Source organism: Schistocerca nitens, chromosome 1 (assembly GCF_023898315.1).
Source record: "Schistocerca nitens isolate TAMUIC-IGC-003100 chromosome 1, iqSchNite1.1, whole genome shotgun sequence".
NCBI lineage: Eukaryota > Metazoa > Arthropoda > Insecta > Orthoptera > Acrididae > Schistocerca > Schistocerca nitens.
In genome coordinates, this window is record NC_064614.1 from 1,028,526,251 (window position 1) to 1,028,547,102 (window position 20,852).

Consider the following 20,852-nt stretch of genomic DNA (forward strand, 5'->3'; position numbering starts at 1 on the left):
GCGCCCCCCAGTTCCTTGGTGGAACGAGGCATGCCGTGACGCAATATGTGAGCGGCGACGTGCTCTTCACGTTTTCAGACAACATCCTACTTTAGCCAACTGTATCCGCTATAAGCAGTTCCGTGCACGATGCCGTCACGTCATCCGCGATAGCAAGAAGGCAAACTGGGACATCTTTACTAGTTCATTTAACGCCTTCACTCCCTCCTCGGAAGTTTGGAGTCGGATTCGACGATTATCAGGCGCGCCTAGTTTCTCCCCAGTCTCTGGGCTCACTGTCGCGCATGATACATTAGTGAACCCCGTCGCAATTTCTAACTCATTGGGTCAACACTTTGCTGAGATTTCGAGCTCTTCAAATTACCCGCCAGCGTTTCTCCCGAAGAAACGCGCAGCGGAAATGCAACCTCCTGCCTTCTCCTCTCAAAATAGCGAAAGCTACAATACTGTTTTCTCCATGCGGGAACTCCAACATGCACTCTAATTTTCTCGCTCCTCCGCCCCAGGGGTATCCACATCCAAATGTTGCTGCATTTATCATGTCATAGTCTGCGTTACCTCATTTGCCTTTATAATCGAATTTGGACCGACAGTACTTTTCCCAGACGATGGCGGGAAGCTATCGTTGTCCGCAGATCGTGGTCGTGCGGTAGCGTTCTCGCTTCCCGCGCCCGGGTTCCCGGATTCGATTCCCGGCGGGGTCAGGGATTTTCTCTGCCTCGTGATGACTGGGTGTTGTATGATGTCCTTAGCTTAGTTAGGTTTAAGTAGTTCTAAGTTCTAGGGGACTGATGACCATAGATGTGCTCAGAGCCATTTGAACCATTTTTGAAGCTATCGTCGTTCCTGTTCCGAAACCTGGAAAGGACAAACATCTCCCCTCTAGCTATCGCCCCATTTCTCTCACGAGTAGTGTATGTAAGGTTTTGGAGCTTATGGTGAATTACCGTTTAGCTTGGTGGCTGGAGTCCCGCAGTCTTATAACACCTGCCCAATGCGGTTTCCGAAAGCATCGTTCTGCAGTTGACCATTTTGTTGTTCTCTCCACTTACATCATGAACAATTTTCTCCGGTAACGCCAAACAGTCGCAATATTTTTTGATCTGGAGAGAGCATACGATACCTGTCGGAGGACAGGCATCCTCCACACACTGTTCTCTTGGGGCTTTCGATGTCGGCTGCCCCTTTTTCTTCGCGAATTTATGGCAGAGCGCACATTTAGAGTGCGGATGAACACTACTCTCTCCCATACTTTCTCCCAAGAAAACGGGGGTACCCCACGGCTCCGTGCTAAGTGTTGTACTGTTTGCCATTGCCATAAATACAATTATGGATTGTCTCCTTCCTGATGTCTCGGGCTCCCTCTTTGTGGATGACTTTGCGATCTACTACAGCTCTCAACGGACCAGCCTTCTTGAACGACGTCTTCAAGGATGTCCCGATCGCCTCCACTCTTGGAGCATCGAAACAGGCTTCCGCTTTTCTCCCAGTAAGACCGTTTGTGTAAATTTTTGGCGTCGTTCGGAGTTTCTTCCACCTTCCTTACATCTAGGACCTGTCAACCTTTAGTTTTCGGACGTCGCTAAATTCTTGGGTCTTATGTTTGACAGAAAACTGTGCTTGTCCCCCCTGGTTTCCTATCTTTCGGCTCGCTGTCTGCCATCCCTCAACACCCTCCGTGTCTTGAATGGTACCTCCTGGGGAGCGGACCGAGTGGTCCTTCTCCGCCTTTATCGCGCCTTCGTGTGCCCGAAATTGGACTATGGAAGCATAGTTTTCTCCTCTGCTCGGCCGTCTATTCTTGGGCGTCTCGACTCTATCCACCACTGTGGATTACATTTAGTGACTGGAGCTTTTTACACCAGCCCTGTGGAAAGCCTTTAGGCTGAGACTGCTGAACCTCCACTGTCCAATCGGCGAGCTGTCCTTCTGAGTCGTTATGTTAGCCATCTGTCTTCCATGCCTGCTAATCCGGCCCGTGACATTTCTTTCGACGCCTCCTTGGATTTAGGGTATGCAGGCCGCCCTTCCTCCCTACTACCACCGGGAGTCCGCTTCCGACAACTGCTCCATTCCCTTTCCTTCCGCTTTCCTAAAACCTTCTTGACATCTTGGGGGTACAGCACCGCCTTGGCTCCGTCCCCGGATCTGCCTGCTCCGTGACCTTTGTTAATTTCCCAAGGATGGTACCCCTTCACTTGTTTATCGTCGGGCATTTGCTGCTCTGTGCACAAATGAAGGAAGCCACATTTATTTACACTGATGGTTCAAAAACATCTTTTGGTGTAGGGAGTGCGTATATTGTTGGCGACACCCCAAATCGATTTCGGTTTCCCGACCAGTGTTCGGTTTATACTGCGGAGCTATACGCTGTTCTCCAGGCTGTCCAATACATCCGTCGCCAACAGCGGATACAGTATGTTATCTGCTCAGACTCGCTCAGCTCTCTCCTCAGTCTCCAAGCTATCTACCCTGTCCACCCTCTGGTCCACCGGATTCAGGACTGCCTCCACTTGCTCCTCTTCGGCCAGCTATTCGCACGATTCCCTTCGCCGATCTAAGGAGTGTTTTATGTCGTCGTGTTGTTCTTTTATGGCACGCACGTTGGTCGACACTTCCCAATAATAAATTGCGGGACGTTAAAGCTGTTGCCTGTGCTTGGACCTCTTCCTCCCGAACGCGTCGTCGGGAGGAGGTAATTTTAACTAGACTCCGGATAGGGCACTGTCTTTTTAGCCATCGACATCTTTTAAGTGGCGATCCTCCCCCACTCTGTTCCCACTGCTCTCAGCTGTGGACGGCGAGACACCTTTTACTCGAGTGCCCCTATTTTACTCCGTTACGCGCCCGTCTGCAGCTGTCGCCGGATATATCTTCCATTTTAGCAGATGACACGTGCTCAGCCGATCGCGTTCTCGAGTTTCTTAGTGCCAGTGAGATGACGTCAGTCATTTGAAACACTTTTTTGGGGACAACCAACCTTCTGTAGTGGTTTTTTAAGCTTTCCTTCTGTTTTTAGTTTCTCCATTTTTTGAGTTTCGTTCCCATTGCTGCTGGTTTCCATTTTCGGTTTTTACCTTTTCCTAAGTCACAGACCGGGCGCTAATGACCGTAAGAGTTTTGCGCCCTAAAACCATAACAAAAAAAAACTACCACCTGCTCACTCACAGGCCCCAAAATTAGACGCCCGGACTTACAAAAGAGAGCCTACTCGTGAAGATTTTTTATGTACCCAGATCTCGCAACCGTCGACTCTTCCCACTCTCACTGTCCTGCTTCCAACAAGGCTTATAAGAAAGAGAGATTCTCTCCTTTCCCGCCATGACGTGTCTCTTCTACAGCGCCACCCACCGGTAACCGCCCTCGGCCATCTTCAGTGTCGCCGAGACTCACTGCTGGCGGCCGATCAACCAGCCGATAACTGGCTGCACTAGCCGCCCCCGAACAACCTATGGATCAGGATCTTCTGCCTTTGGCTGAATGCTGTTCTACGACGTCGGCCGCCGTCTTTCAGAAGTCGTTGAGTTGACGGCAACTGTGGTGAGATTTTTGCCTTTTATGTCCACCCAGTGTCAATTATCCATTGGAATGTCCGCGGAATTCGCTCCAGTCGGGATGAATTGCCGATCCTCCTACGATCCTACTCCCCAGTCACTTCTGTCTTTCTTTAGGAAACAAAGCTACTTCCCTACTATGCTTTTTTCCCCCTCATTTCCAATCAGTCCAGTTTGATCTCCCCTTTGTTGATGGCACTCCGTCACACGGGGGCCTTACGATTCTTCTGCATGATGCTATCCATTAACACCCATTCCCCTTACACAGTTCCTTCCAAGCTGTCACTGTACGTTTTTTTTCCTTCTGGATACACCTTCTGTCTCTGAACCATATACATTCCATCGTCCGCAACAGTGGCAAGAGCCGATCCTCTTCACCTCCTTGGTCAGCCGGGGACTTAAACGCCCACCACCCGATTTGGGTCTCGCCGCATCCTTGTCAGAGAGGCTCCCTATTGATTGAACTCTTCCACTAAGTGGATCTTGTTTGCCTGATCACTGGGGAACCTACTTTTTTTCTCTGCCTCTACGTCAACCTACTCTCATTTTTACCTTTGGGTCGGTACTGTTCAGCTAGCTGGGCGCTTTAAATGGTTTGCTCTTGCTGATACACACGCGAGTAACCATTTTCCGTGTGTTCTTCGATTACAGCCACAACTGCCGTCTTACTCCTCTCCAGACACAGTTTCCTAGCATCGACATCAGGTTATTCATGTTACGTAAGTTATTCTTACAGCCGCGGAACGTTGAATACCTGGAACCTCCACTTTGCCCCGGCGCCCCCCAGTTCCTTGGTGGAACGAGGCGTGCCGTGACGTATTACGCAAGCGGAGGCGTTATGTTCGCGTTTACCGCCATCATCCTACGTTGACCAACTGTATCCGCGATAAGCAGTTACGTGCGCGATGCCGTCGCATCATACGCGATACCAAGAAAACAAGCTGGGACTTCTTCACCAACTCCTTTGACACCTTCACTCCCTCATCTGTAGTTTGGAGTCGAATTCGACGGTTATCTGGACAAGTCTACTTTCTCCCCGATCTCTGGGCTAACTGTCGCGCAAGATACCTTTGTGGAGCCAGTCGCATTTTCTAACTCATTGGGTCAACATTTTGCTGAGATTTCGAGACCAGCCTTTCTCCCAAAGAAACGAGAAGTGGAAGTACGACCTCTTGCCTTTTCCTCTCAAAATCGCGAAAGTTATAATACCGTTTCTTCTGTGCGGGAACTCCAACACGCACTCTCTTAATCTCGCTCTTTCGCCCCAAGACTGGATGGTGTCCACGTCCAAATGTTGCTGCATTTATCATACTGTAGTGTGCGTTATCTCCTTCGTCTTTATAATCGACTTTGGGTTGACAGTACTTTTCCCAGAAGATGGCGAGAAGCTATCGATTTGTCTTCATTCCTGTTCCGAAACCTGGAAAGGACAAAGATCTCCCCTCCAGCTATCACCCAATCTCTCTCACGAGTAATGTAGGGCAAGGTTTTGGAGCGTATGGATAATAGGCTGGTGGCTGGAGTCCGGAAACCTTTAAACAACTGCCCAACGCGGTTTCCGAAAGCAAGTTCCGCAGTTAACCATGTTGTTGCTCTCTCCACTCATATCATGAACGCCAAACGGTAGCTATATTTTCTGATCTGGAGAGGGCATGTGATACGTTATGGAGAGACATCCTTCTCACAGTGTTCTCTTGTCTTTTCATCTACGAATTTATGACAGAGCGCACATGTAAGGTTCGGGTGAATACTGCTCTCACCCGTACTTCCTGCCAAGAAAACTGATTGTCCCAGGGCTCTTTGCTACACTGTTTGCCATCGCCATAAATCCAATTATGGTTTACTCCTTGCCGATGCCTCTGGCTCCCTCGTTGTCCACGGTTTTGCGATGCAGTTCAGCTCTAAACGGACCAGCCTTGTCGAACGACGTCTTCAAGGATGTCTCGATCGCATCCACTCACGGAGCATCGAAAGTGGCTTCAGATTTTCTCCCAGAAAGACTGTCTGTGTAAATTTTTGGCGTCGTACGCAGTTTTATCCGCCTTCCTACATCTAGGCCCTGTAGAACTTCCATTCGCCAAATACGTGGTACTTATGTTTGACAGACAAATGTGCTGGTCTTCCCACGTTTCATATCTTTCTGCTCGCTGTCTGCGATCCCTCCACACTCCGTGTTCTGGATGGTACCTCCTGGGGAGCGTACCGAGTTGTCCTCCTCCCGCCTATAATGCGCCTTAGAGCGCTCGAAATTGTACTATGGAAGCATAGTTCACTCCTTGGCAGGCCGTCTGTTCTTTGGCGTCTAGACTCTGTCCTCCAACGGGGAGCTTTTTACGTCAGCCCCGTGGAGAGCCTATACGCTGAGACTGGTGAACCTCCACTGTGCAACGGGCGAGCTGTCCTTCGTGGTCGTTCCGCTAGTCATCTGTCTTTCAAGCCTGCTCATCCGACTTATACCCTTTTTTCGACGCCTTCTTGGATTTAGAGTACGCAGATCGCCCTTCGTCTCTACGACCACCGGGAGTCCGCTTCCGTCAACTGCTACATTCCCTTTCCTTCCAATTTCCTAAAACTTCATTGACAAATGTGTGCACGTCGCCACCTTGGCCTCGCCCCCGGACCTGCCTTCTCCGTGACCTTGGTCAGCTTCCCAAGGATAGTACTCCCTCTGTAGTTTGTCGTCGGGAATTTGCTACTCGATGCTCTCAAATGGAGGACGCAACATTCATTTGCACTGACGGCTCCAAGACCACCTTTGGTGTTCGGAACGCCTATATTGTTGGCGACACCCCTCTTAGACTTCGGCTTACCGACCAGTGTTCGGTTTTTACTGCGGAGCTTTACGCTGTTCTCCAGGCTGTCCAATACAACCGTCACTATCAGCAGATACAGCATATTTATATGCTCGTATTCGCTCAGCTCTCTTCTCAACCTCCAAGTTCTTTATCTCGTTCACTCTCTGGTCCACTGGATTCCCGACTGCCTCCGCATGTTCCACTTAGTGGGCATCTCTGTGGCAGTCCTCTGGATCCCAGGGTATGTTGGTATCCGCTTAAAAGAGGCAGCCGATACAGCGGCAAAGGCTGCAGTCTCTCTTCCTCGGCCCGCTGTTCGTAGCTTTCCCTTTGCCGATCTACTGAGCGTTTTATGTCGTCGTGTTGCGCTTTTATGGCACACACATTGGCCTGCACTTCCCAATAATAAATTACAGAACATAAAACCTCTTCACTTTGTTTGGACCACTTCCTCCCGGCCTCGTCGCACTGCCTTTTTAGCAATCGACATCTTTTAAGTGGCAGTCCTTCCGCGCTTTGTCCTTACTGCTCTTAACCGTGGACGGTGAGACACCTTTTACGTCTGTGCCCCTATTTTAATCCGCTACGCGCCCGTTTACAGCTGTCGCCTGATATATCTTCTCTTTTAGTAGATGACACGCGCTCAGCCGGACGCGTTCTTGAGTTTATCAGTGTTTTCGAGGTGGCAACCCTTCAATAGCACTTTTAAAGCTTTCTTTCCGTTTTTAGTTTCCCTCCCTCTTGAGTTTGCACCCATTGGCGCTGATTTAAATTTTGGTTTCTTACCCTTCACTAAGCCACAGAACGTGCGTTTATGACCGTAGCAGTTTGGCGCCCGAAAACCGTAATATATAAGAGGACATGAAATTACTACCAGAGTCGAATTTTATATGGTGAGGGGATTTACGGGCATTACGTGCAGTGTGGGAGACCACCTCATAGAGACCGCATAGTGTCTACATCAGCAAGTGCGTATTCCAGAGCTCACGAGCGGCAGACATCTTTTTCGTTGGCATCGGTTAGTGTTTGTGGTGAACAGGAGTAGAGCTCACGTAGCGCTCTGTTTGGCAGAGTTTCTGGGCCTAAATAAGTGTCAAAGGATTTTCCGTTACATAGGTGAACGAATCCGTCAATCAATTTATAAATCATAGTAGTTAGAGGTTCTGGCCAAAGGTAGCACGTTTTAGCGAAGCGCAATTGATCCAGCTTCTTCTTAGAATTGTGACGGTCCGATTTTTGAAGCGGAGGTGTTGTGATTATGAGTTGATCGTGTCGTTTGGTGTAGTTGTGAAAGCTGGTGATGGTGCTAGCCAAAGGAACGGAGCTGTCGAAGATGGTGAAGGTGAAAATCTAGGGAATTTAGTTTCGAGGAAACTTGTTTGATACTGTGGACACTTAACCTGAGATTTTACCTGCCTGAGATGCCTTGGACGTGCAAGTAATTTTGAGGTATAATGAAGACAGTCCGCGATGTATTGTCTCCAGCCGTGGCATGAAGAGTATCTACCAGGCTCAAATTCGTGTTATAAGCCTTACGAATGTTAAGGCTTGTCATGAATTTTACCAATATAGGGGTATAGAAAATGGATCCAGGGTCGCCATGAAAATGTGTCCTTCCCTGACAGTGGCGCCATTTACGAATTAGTATCCTCCGATCGCCTGCAGTGGTTTACCATGGCCACGGAAGCAGATAAGGAAGGAACAATATTGTAGACACTAGCTCTCCGCACGATTCTGCGGAAGTGTTCCTGTAGCGGTCTGGCGTTATACTAGTTTATCCTAAGGTGTAGCGACAGTGGTTAAGCGGTAACCGTAACTGGGCAGCAGGCCGGTTCTGAAATAGGACAGTCCCGGCGTGACAGCTTGTTTGCTCTGCGCTCAATACAATGCGACACTGCCTCTGGCCCTTGTCCAGGAAACACCAACCATTTCTTACCACAGACCGCGCTTCCTGCGCTGTTGGACCACACCGTTTCTACGAAATGCTGCTTCCAGTAAATCACGGGTAGCATTGCTGCCGTTTCTCAGTGTTGTCGACTTTGCTTACACTATTCAAATCTACGCCTGATGTAGCAGATGGAAGATTGAGAGTGTGACGGTTTGAGGAGATGGCACATACATTGTCAGATTTACCTCATTGCTGACAGTTTCGTTTTAACTGTACAGCGCCTTTACGATGCTGACACTAATAAATGGAAAGCAACGTTGGAACCATACTGAGTGTCAGTCCGTGCTGATCGCTGTTTTTCTTTCAGTCGTTAAAAATGTCCTCGCCTTCGGTTCCAACGCCTCAGAGTCCGTTCGATTCTTTCTAGTACCATCGTATACTTGCTTTCTTACCGTGTCCCCACCACTACAATCTATTTCGTATACACTTATGTTATCATATCCTCCCCTCTATCTCCGCACTCCAGAGCCGTTCTACGACTTGTTTGGCTTCTAACTCATATGTTACGAAACGATTTCTCTCATTTTGGCAGGTTCAAATACGCAAACTAGATTACAGAATGCGCCCATGATTTACAGTACTGATACTGTAATAATTAATAACTCTTATTACCACCTATACAACTGACCACTTCTCTGCGTTGGACTCCACAGACAAAGAGCACAGACAAGCCGATGCTTCTGTCGACCTCATGAAGCAGGATCCTCTAGCTTCTGTACCCTGTAGTGGCGAGTCTTCGTGGGCTGTCACGCGACAGCCCCTGAGGTGACACCTCTTCATATGTTCCTAGTCCTCTCTCTCCTCCGATGGAACGTTCGAGGCCTTCTGTTCCACAAAGAGGATTTACGGCTGCTTTTAACATCATCCCCTTGTACTCGGCCTTCAGGAAACAAAATTGAGTCCTCACGACCGCTTTGAGCTTTCACAATTCTTTCCAGTCAGTTTTGACCTTCCCCCTGAGGTCGGCATTCCATCTCACTTTGGAGTCACGCTGCTCATGCGGGATGACGTTAATAGTCAACCCATCTCCCTGATTACCCATCTTCAAGCTATTACAGTTCGCCTTTTCCTTTCCCACATGACTTTCCCTCTGTACCATTTATGTCCCTCCATCGTTTGATGTCACCAGCGCAGACTTCCTTCAGCTTATTGGGCGGCTACCTCCCCAGTTTTTGCTACTTGGTGACTTAAATGTGCATAATCGCCTTTGGGGTTCTCCCAGAACCTGTTGGAAAGGTGCACACTTGGCTGATGTTCTTAATAAACTCAACCTCTCAACACAGGAGCACCCACTTTCCTTTGCGACTCTTCGCACACCTATTCCCATTTGGACCCATCCTTCTCCGCTGCCCAGCTTACCTATTGTCTTGGGTGGTCCGTTCTTTCTAACTCTCACTCGAGCGACCATTTCCCGTTTGCTGACTCCTACCCCACCTGTGTACACACTCAAATGGCAGCTTACTGAGGCTGACTGGCGGCTTTACTCCTCCCTGGCGACCTTCGAAGAACGGGATTTCCCCAGTTGTGATGACGAGGTGGAATATCTCACGAATGTTATTCTTACTGCTGCAGAACATGCCATTCCTCGCACTTCCTCTTTACCACGTCATGTCCCAGTCCCTTCGTGGACTGCGGCATGCAGCGACGCAATTCGCGACGGGGGGGAGACGTACTCTCCGAGTTTTTAATAGTCATCCTACGATGGCAAACGGCATTCATTTTTAGTAGATGCGTGCAAAGTGTCGTCGCGTTCTTCGGCATAGCGAAAAAGCTTGCTGTATTTCATTCACTAGTTCTTTTAACAGTTCCACCCCGTCCTCTGTTGTGTGTGTTCGACGGCTCTCTGGGACCAAGATCCATTCGCAAATTTCCGTGCTGACAGTAGGAGACGATGTGATCGTGGACCCCGTTGCTGGCTCCAACACCTTGTGCCGCCATTATCCGGAAATTTCGAGATCTTCCCGCAAGCACCCTGCCTTCCTCCATCGGAAACGAGCGGTGGCGGCTCTGGCGATACCTGTTTCTCCTCAGAATCGTGAGTTCTACAATGCCGCCTTTACTTTGAGGGAGCTAGATCATGCCCTCATATCATCCCAATCCTCTGCCCCAAGGCCACATGCTGCACACGTTCAGAAGTTGTAGCACCTTTCTCTTGCGGGCAAGCACTTCCTGCTTAACACGTACAACCGGATCTGGGCCGAGGGCACATTTCCTGGACATTGGTGAAGCCAAGCCTAAGCCCAGTAAAGTCAAAAACCTTCCTTCTTTCTACCGCCCCATCTCTCTCACCAGCTGCGTTTGCAAGGTGATGGAACGTATGATTGATGACCTGATGGTATGGTGGCTCGAGTCGCGCAGTTTACTAACGACTGCACAGTGTGGATTTCGAGCGCTGCGTTCTGCAATTGACCATCTCTCTGTTCACCCATGTTCACGGTTCCTGCGGAATCCCAGACTGTGGCCGTGTTTTTCCATTTGGAGAAGGTCTAGGACACTTGCTGGAGAACTGGTATCCTCCGTACTTTCTACATGTGGGCTACCGTGGCAGCTTGCCGTTTTTCCTTCGGGAATTTCTAAAAGACACGACTTTTCAAGGTCGTGTGGGTTCTGCCTTGTCGAACACCTTTATCCAAGAAAACAGTGTGTCTCAGTGTTCCCTCTTGTGTGTCGTCCTCTTTACTATCGCCATTAATCATATAATGGCCTGTCTCCCGCCGGGCATCTCCGGCTCCCTTTTTGTTGACGATTTTGCAGTCTATTGAAGTTCTCCATGGACCTGTCTCTCCGAACGGCGTCTTCAGCGATGTCTTGATCGTCTTTGCTCCTGGTTCATCGACAATGGCTTTCGTTTTCGACTGACAAAGATGTCTGTATGAATTTCTGGCGGCGCAGTTGGTTTCTCCCACCATCTTTACATCGTGGACCTATTGCCCTTCCGTTCGTTGAAACTGCAAAATTCCTGGGGCTCCTGCTCGATAGGAAACACTCTCTGTCCTCCCTTGTGCTACCTGGCAGCCAACTGTACGTGGTCCCTCAATGTCATGTGTGTCCTCAATGGTACTTCCCGGGGTGCAGATCGAACCACCCTCCTCCGTTTGTACCGGTCCTTTGCTCGTTCGAAACTCGACTATGGGTGCTTTGTTTATGCGTCTGCACGCCCATCCCTCTTACGCAGTCTCAACACTATCCAACATTGTGGCATCCGCTTGGACACGGGTGCCTTTGACACTAGCCCGGTTGAGAGTCTGTATGCTGAAGCTGCTGAACTACCACTGTCCTTCCGTTGTGATTTTCTCCCCAGCAGGTATGCATGCCGTTTGTCTGCCATGCGTGGCCACCCATCCTATGCCGCCTCCTTCGATGATTCCTTTGATCGCCAGTATGGGACGCGTCCGTCTTTCTTCTCTGTTACCTCCTGGAGTCCGCTTTCGGCACTTGGTATGGCGGCTTAACTTCACATTACCTGCAACTTTCCCGGTGGGTGTGAACCCCTCACCACCCTTGTTAACCTTGGCCTTCATTAGCTTCCTAAGGACGCTAACCTTCACCACCTTGGCTTCGTGAAGCGGCCCATGCTAACCTTGGCCTTCATTCGTTTCCTAAGATTACTACCCCAGCCTCGGTCTATCGCCTTTATTTTCACGACCTTCGCACGGAATTTCGCGGTAGGACTTTTGTGTACACTGATAGCCCTCGGACTGACCGTGGGGTCGAGTGTGCCATTGTCATTGGCGCCCGTGTATTTCGATATCGCCATCCGGCACATTGCTCAGTATTTACAGCCGAGCTCTTCGCCCAGTATCAGGTCACGGAGTACATCCGGCGACACAGCTTATTCGCCCCGCTACCTTGTATGTACGAGAGCTGATCGGGAATCCTTTATGCCCATGAAGCCTCAGTTCTTTGTAGAGCAGTTACAGGACAAGTTTGGGGAGGTGGAGGGCTTGTCCAAAATGCGCTCTAGGTCAGTTTTGATAAAAACAGCATCCTCTGCCCAGTCACGGGTATTGCTCGCTTGTGAGAAGTTGGGGGATGTTTCAGTTACCATCACGCCTCGTAAGATTTTAAATATGATCCAGGGTATTGTATTCCACATGGACCTTCTTTTTCAGTCTGATGAGCTGCTCACTAATTTAGGGCGGCGAGGTGTTCATTTCGTCCGGCGCGTTCATCGGGGTCCGAGGGATAATCAGGTTGCCACCGGTGACTTCATCTTGGCTTTCGAGGGTGATACATTGCCTGAGAAGGTCAAAGTGATGGTCAACCGCTGTGACGTAAAGCCCTATATCTCTCCCCCGATGCGATGCCTGAGTGCTGGAAGTACGGCCATATGTCTTCCCACTGTACTTCCAGCCTCACATGTCGAGATTGCGGACGCCCATCACATCCCAATACTCCATGTGCCCCGCCTCCCATCTGTGTCAACTGTGGAGAACATCATTCACCTTCCTCTCCAGAATGCAGGATTTTAGAAAAAGAGCGGGAAATCATGGCATATAGGACCATGGAAGTTGCAAAGTAAATAAAACTTTCTCAACCTTACAATAAAATTAGAGAGAGAGAGAGAGAGAGAGAGAGAGAGAGAGAGAGAGAGAGAGAGAGAGACTGCTGGGGTAGGTAACTCCTTAGTGATAGGAAACTTCCCGAGCGTCCTGAGACCTTGTATTCTACTAACAAGGGGAGGTCACGACATTCGGATCACGGATTTACTTCAAACTTCGTACACTTTTAGCAGTCCATTAGGACAACATAATGTGCAAGTAGTAAGGTGTTACTACATAGTAGGTTCCGAGAAAACCGCTAGAAAAGTTTTACGTGCCAATGATGTATTCGTGGGTTGCGGCCCTGAGCACGAGGTGGCGGCTGTCATGTGGTTAGCATGTTTTTAAAAACTTTTCATATTATTTCGTACATAATACTTTGGAAGGTAGTATGAAGAAAATATATGAGTATTTGCATGAACTTCTACCTAATTTTCAATGTTGTTTGGCTGTTTGCTAATTTTTAGTATCGCAACAAATCATATATGATTCCCGAAATCCTTTATACCTGCATTAGAGTAAGGTGTCGAGAAGTGCTTTGTACCTGGGTACTTCGATCCGCAGAGACAGGTTTTAAGGTCGGGGGACATGCTTGGAAAACCCCAGTCAAACATCGATAAATAAAGATGTAAATAACTTCATTAAGTTATACAGGGTGACACAGACTAACGGGAATGTTCGAAATGAATAGTGGATTGGATTGTTTGGGGGAAGAGACCAAACAGCGAGGTCATCGGTCTCATCGGATTAGGGAAGGACGGGGAAGGAAGTCGGCCGTGCCCTTTCAAAGGAACCATCCCGGCATTTGCCTGGAGCGATTTAGGGAAATCACGGAAAACCTAAATCAGGATGGGCGGACGCGGGATTGAACCGTCGTCCTCCCGAATGCGAGTCCAGTGTGCTAACCACTGCGCCACCTCGCTCGGTGAAATGAATAGTGGCAGCCATGTGTAGGTGGCAGCACTGCGGGTTCGTGACAGCGAGTAAACAGTCCGCCATTTCAGTAATCATGGATCAGTGGAACGGACAACAGTGTGCATTAGTCAAATAAATGTTTTATAAAAACAATGATTGTTTGGTTGCGGCGCAGAGGTAGTTTCGACGTTTTTATAATTTAGGACGTCATGATGCCGTTCCGTCGAAACACACGACAAAATGTTGGATTAGTAATTTCGAAGAGACTGGATCTGCCCTCAAGAAGAAACCAATAGGACGACCAAGAAGTGTGCGTTCTCCAGCGAACATAGATGATGTACGCGAGTCTGTCTTAACGGAGCCCACGGCGTTCAATTCGTAAGCAAGTAGAAATGGTTGGAATGTCCTGAGAGAGTTGCCAGAATTCATCTTGATTTAAAATTTCATGCGTACAAACTACAGATTGTGCAAAAATTGAAGGACAACGATTACCGGTTAAGATTAGGATTCTGTCAACAAATGATAAAAATAAACAATGTCGATGAATTTCTAAACTACTTATGGAGGTCAGAAGGAGGCACATTTTCATCTCACAGGTTATGTGAACAAACAGAACTACCGTTACTGGGCAAAGACAAATCCTAATGACGTTCATGAGCGTCCTTTACGCGCTGGTAAAGTGACAGTATGGTGTGTGGTGTTTCATCACGTGGGATTATCGGACTGTATTTTTTCTCAAATGAACAGGGAAACACAGTAACTGCCAGTGCCGATCGTTAAGTGGCGATGTTATGTTTTTTGTTACTCCTGCATTGAACAACTTTCCAAATGTTTAAAGCCTGGTTTCAACAGGACGGAGCGACATCACACACTGCACGGCAAATCAGTGGCATGTGTGCGAGAATTATATGGCAACTGTGTGATCTCACTATTCGGTAACATTCCCTGGCCCCCTAGATGGCCAGTGGAGCTACCAGAAGAGCAAAGTGTACACGACTCGACCAAGAAGCCTGAATGAGTTAAAACGGAGAATTCGGGATGCAATTCACAGTATCCTAGCTGAGATGTTAGAGCGTTCAGTGAGGACGACGCCATGTAAAGGACGTAATTTAAAAAAAAAAAGGTAAATGACATCAATGTTTCGTAAATGGCAAAGTTGTTTCAATTACGATGAATGCAATTTCTTTCGTTCATCACTCCTAGTTTTGTTGGATTGTGGAAATATTCCCGTTTCTGTGTGTCACGCTGTACAAGGAATTACAATATACCAGCAAATGAGGACAATGTACGATTAATCTTCGAATGTGCTTTCGACATGACAAGTTGCAGGATGACATTTTCGTGCCGCTATAGGTAAAAAATTAAAACCGCATTGCTACATCGAATGAATACAATTATCCCACATATACAAGAAATCTTCAGAATTTCTGTGGAAAAATAAATGCTCGTTAACAATTTGAATAATTTCTTTCTGCATACAGTTTGGATGCAAACAACGCGTAACTCAACATTTTCGTAAATATCGGTGCCGAAAATTGGCGAAGTACTATTAAATATATTTTAACAGCATCTTCACGAGAAGCAATTTTTCGTTCGCTGTCAGTCAGATACGAACGAGTTGGAGGGCACTTGATAAATTTTTTAACTTGCCTATAGAAATAAATCACGTAATATTTGTTGTGTTAATAAAGATTAGTAAACACCCAAATAACATTGTAAATTCAATAAAATTTCGTGCAAATGAATGTCTTTCATCATATTACCTTTCGAATGTAATATGGACTGTTTTCAAAGAAATAAATAAATTAAAAAAAAAAAAAGGCTGAGCGAGATGAGATTCAGCGATCCACAGATTTCGGAGCTTGAACTCGTGCTCGCGGTCAATTTTCCGGTACATCACTGAGACGAAAAACTTCTCTTCAGATATTCTCGAAATCGCTTTAGTATACCTTTCTACTTGAACATTTTGTCCACACGGACTATCAAAAGTGTACAAAATTTAAGCTAAACCTGTGATACGAACATCTTGGGCTTCCCCAGTCAGTAAATGAGGTTAGTGAAGAAACGTACTGTTTCCGACGTACGTTCGTCTCAGGGGTAGCCAGTAACATCCCGAGTTAAAGTTTAAGTGAGATATTTCGTCTAGCAAACTGCAGGAACAACTTCACAGTACAGGCTACCATTCGAAAAGCTGACAGTTGGAACTGACTTTGGAGACAGACTGAACGATCATTAGGCGCCATAAGAGGAGTGAAAATAAAGTTTATCCATTCATAGTGTGTATGCGGTACCAATTAGCGGGTTTTCTCTCGTTAGAGGGGAAATGTCGCGTACCAGCAGTGAAATCGTTCTAAGTCTCTTTCTGAAAAGACAGCTCATGAGCCTGCGTTCCGGTTTTTGCTTGCGTAGCTCCGATCGAAACGGCGCTTTCCGATGACTTGCAGTGCCTTGTTAGCTCTTCATAGCAAAGTTACAATACATTATTGGGGCTTATGGGCGCTCAACGTCGAGGTCATCAGCGACGATACATTATTCGTAATTTAGACGAAATACACTAGCCGTTCTGCTACTACGGAGCAATCAAGACAAAGATAACTATCTTGAAGGCGTATGAGTTTGCAAGGATTCTTCTTATTGGAAGACAGATCCAAATAGCTGGGCTATATAAAGAGCTGGATTAGCTTAAAGCAGGCTGCACTAAATTCCGAGAAATGGCTCTGACCACTATGTGACTTAACAGCTGAGGTCATCAGTCCCCTTAAACCCAACTAACCTAAGGACATCACACACATCAATGACCGAGGCAGGATTCGAACCTGCGACCGTAGCGGTCGCGCGGTACCAGACTGAAGCGCCTAGAACCGCGCGGCCACTGCGGCCGGAAACTTCAGAGAACATTCGGCAATCTCAGTAAGGGAAAACTGCTGGATATACAGTATTTGGTAGTTAATGCAAATCGTAGTGTATTTGTAATACTGTTCAACTCACACAGAGCTCCAAGAGGTCATAAGTAGTGAAATTTTCCTTTTAAAATCTTAAGTCACTTCCCCCATGAACCATGGACCTTGCCGTTGGTGGGGAGGCTTGCGTGCCTCATCGATACAGATGGCCGTACCGTAGGTGCAACCACAACGGAGGGGTATCTGTTGAGAGGCCAGACAAACATGTGGTTCCTGAAGAGGGGCAGCAGCCTTTTCAGTAGTTGCAGGGGGCAACAGTCTGGATGATTGACTGATCTGGCCTTGTAACACTAACCAAAATGGCCTTGCTGTGCTGGTACTGCGAACGGCTGAAAGCAAGGGGAAACTACAGCCGTAGTTTTTTCCGAGGACATGCAGCTTTACTGTATGATTAAATGATGATGGCGTCCTCTTGGGTAAAATATTCCGGAGGTAAAATAGTCCCCCATTCGGATCTCCGGGCGGGGACTACTGAAGAGGACGTCGTTATCAGGAGAAAGAAAACTGGCATTCTACGGATCGGAGCGTGGAATGTCAGATCCCTTAATCGGGCAGGTAGGTTAGAAAATTTAAAAAGGGAAATGGATAGGTTAAAGTTAGATATAGTGGGAATTAGTGAAGTTCGGTGGCAGGAGGAACAAGACTTTTGGTCAGGTGATTACAGATTTATAAATACAAAATCAAATAGGGGTAATGCAGGAGTAGGTTTAATAATGAATAAAAAAAATAGGAGTGCGGGTTAGCTACTACAAACAGCATAGTGAACGCATTATTGTGGCCAAGATAGACACAAAGCCCATGCCTACTACAGTAGTACAAGTTTATATGCCAACTATCTCTGCAGATGATGAAGAAATTGATGAAATGTATGACGAGATAAAAGAAATTATTCAGGTAGTGAAGGGAGACGAAAATTTAATAGTCATGGGTGACTGGGATTCGTCAGTAGGAAAAGGGAGAGAAGGAAACATAGTAGGTGAATATGGGTTGGGGGGAAGAAATGAAAGAGGAAGCCGCCTTGTAGAATTTTGCACAGAGCATAACTTAATCATAGCTAACACTTGGTTCAAGAATCATAAACGAAGGTTGTATACCTGGAAGAATCCTGGAGATACTAAAAGGTATCAGATAGATCATATAATGGTAAGACAGAGATTTAGGAACCAGGTTTTAAATTGTAAGACATTTCCAGGGGCAGATGTGGACTCTGACAACAATCTATTGGTTATGAACTGCAGATTGAAACTGAAGAAACTGCAAAAAGGTGGGAATTTAAGGAGATGGGACCTGGATAAACTGAAAGAACCAGAGGTTGTAGAGTGTTTCAGGGAGAGCATAAGGGAACAATTGACAGGAATGGGGGGAAGAAATACAGTAGAAGAGGAATGGGTAGCTTTGAGGGATGAAATAGTGATGGCAGCAGAGGATCAAATAGGTAAAAAGACGAGGGCTAGTAGAAATCCTTGGGTAACAGAAGAAATATTGAATTTAATTGATGAAAGGAGAAAATATAAAAATGCAGTAAATGAAGCAGGCAAAAAGGAATACAAACGTCTCAAAAATGAGATCGACAGGAAGTGCAAAATGGCTAAGCAGGGATGGCTAGAGGACAAATGTAAGGATGTAGAGGCTTGTCTCACTAGGGGTAATATAGATACTGCCTACAGGAAAATTAAAGAGACCTTTGGAGAGAAGAGAACCACTTGTATGAATATCAAGAGCTCAGATGGCAACCCAGTTCTAAGCAAAGAAGGGAAGGCAGAAAGGTGAAAGGAGCATATAGAGGGTTTATACAAGGGCGATGTACTTGAGGACAATATTATGGAAATGGAAGAGGAGGTAGATGAAGATGAAATGGGAGATAAGATACTGCGTGAAGAGTTTGACAGAGCACTGAAAGACCTGAGTCGAAACAAGGTCCCGGGAGTAGAGAACATTCCATTAGAACTACTGATGGCCTTGGGAGAGCCAGTCATGACAAAACTCTACCATCGGGTGAGCAAGATGTATGAGACAGGCGAAATACCCTCAGACTTCAAGATGAATATAATAATTCCAATACCAAAGAAAGCAGGTGTTGACAGATGTGAAAATTACCGAACTATCAGTTTAATAAGTCACAGCTGCAAAATACTAACACGAATTCTTTACAGACGAATGGAAAAACTGGTAGAAGCGGACCTCGGGGAAGATAAGTTTGGATTCCGTAGAAATGTTGGAACACGTGAGGCAATACTAACCTTACGACTTATCTTAGAAGAAAGATTAAGAAAAGGCAAACCTACGTTTCTAGCATTTGTAGACTTAGAGAAAGCTTTTGACAACGTTAACTGGAATACCCTCTTTCAAATTCTGAAGGTGGCAGGGGTAAAATACAAGGAGCGAAAGGCTATTTACAATGTGATGCTACAGAAGAATGCTGAAGATAAGGTGGGTAGATCACGTAACTAATGAGGAGGTATTGAATAGGATTGGGGAGAAGAGAAGTTTGTGGCACAACTTGACTAGAAGAAGGGATCGGTTGGTAGGACATGTTTTGAGGCATCAAGGGATCACAAATTTAGCATTGGAGGGCAGCGTGGAGGGTAAAAATCGTAGAGGGAGACCAAGAGATCAATACACTAAGCAGATTCAGAAGGATGTAGGTTGCAGTAGGTACTGGGAGATGAAGAAGCTTGCGCAGGATAGAGTAGTATGGAGAGCTGCAACAAACCAGTCTCAGGACTGAAGACAACAACAACAACAACAGCCACTTCATTCTGAATCACGTCATCCAGCTGGTTATAGTACTTCAAAACAAGAAAATTCACTCTAGTTAATGAATGAATCGTGAATAAGAATTTAAATAAAGCATCAGCAATCACTTTGTGGTATGGTAGAATAGCCGATTCCGACATATTGAAAAAAAGTTATTAGCACTCAACATCATCGTTTTGCAACATAGGAACGTTTCCCTTTACGGACAACAGTCGAAGACTTCGTGAGTATGCAGCGAGCTCCCCGTAACTTTTCATCACGCTCCCCATTTGAAGAGGAAAAATCTATCATTCTTTAGGAAACTGTGGTATAATACCCATCACATCTCGCAGCCTTGTACATTTTTTGTTTTGTTAAGATCAGTCAGTATCATCTGCTGCTTTAGATGCGCTCTTTTCGGCTGAATATTAATCTCTTGGAAACTAGTTATGTAGCTTCCATCGTTCACTTTGCAGTGTAGCTAAATTAAAACGTACATTAATCTGTCCAAATTCAGTTTAAAATCATACGCTATATGAGATTGAAACCGCTGCCATTGTCACATGCAAGTATAACCAGCTTCTCTTACGCTCATAGTACTGAAACTTAACTTTTTCAGACCCTGTGGCTGCAACTGTGTACATTAACATTTACTGTGTCTTAGCTGCAACGGAAGTACTTATTCCCAGTGGAAACCTGAGGTACACATTTGCGAATGTTCAGCGGCTCCATCAAAGGAGAGTGCTGCCAACTGTCAGGCATCACTATGAAAATATCAGCAACTCAGTGTAGCAGTAGGCAGCAGCTCGTGATCACCAGAATACACGGATGTGGATATTTCGCTATATTCAACCCTATAATGGATTATTATTATTATTATTATTATTATTATTATTATTATTTAGCTTGGTAATAATCGAATCATCATTTTACTACTTATTAAAACTGATAATATTTCGTAACTATTTTAGTTCATAAATTGAAGCTAAGTGTACAATATATGTTTTGAAAACGGGTATATATTTTTGTATTACTCTTGCATCTGAAATAAAAAAAAAACACCTAAGAGCATTACCACATAAATAAAAAATTTCCTTCCTCCACAAAAATTCAGATCTGAAAGGGGTAATGAAAGGTTAAATAACGTATCAAATCATACTTTTCAGCAAGTGGTAGTACGCAGAGGGACTCCTTAATGATTAAGCTTTTTAGTTTTTCACTAACATGACGATTGTTAATCTTTCACGTGCATCTCTTCGACAAATATGGCGGGTAATGTTGTAATTGTGGAAGTCAGAACTATTAATAAAAAGCAACACATCCATTCGCGCGTAAACGTAACAAACAGATCAGTAATTGCATTAAGATTGCCACATTGATCTCAAGTGTAGCATACCTTCCGC

The 20,852-nt window shown here is 46.2% G+C and overlaps 1 protein-coding gene across 2 annotated transcripts in view; it reads left to right on the top strand.

Moving 5' to 3' along the window:
* Positions 1-20,852, top strand: part of LOC126196712 (nuclear receptor-binding protein homolog) — a 452,035-nt gene that overhangs the window by 233,263 nt on the left and 197,920 nt on the right. The window lies entirely within an intron of this gene.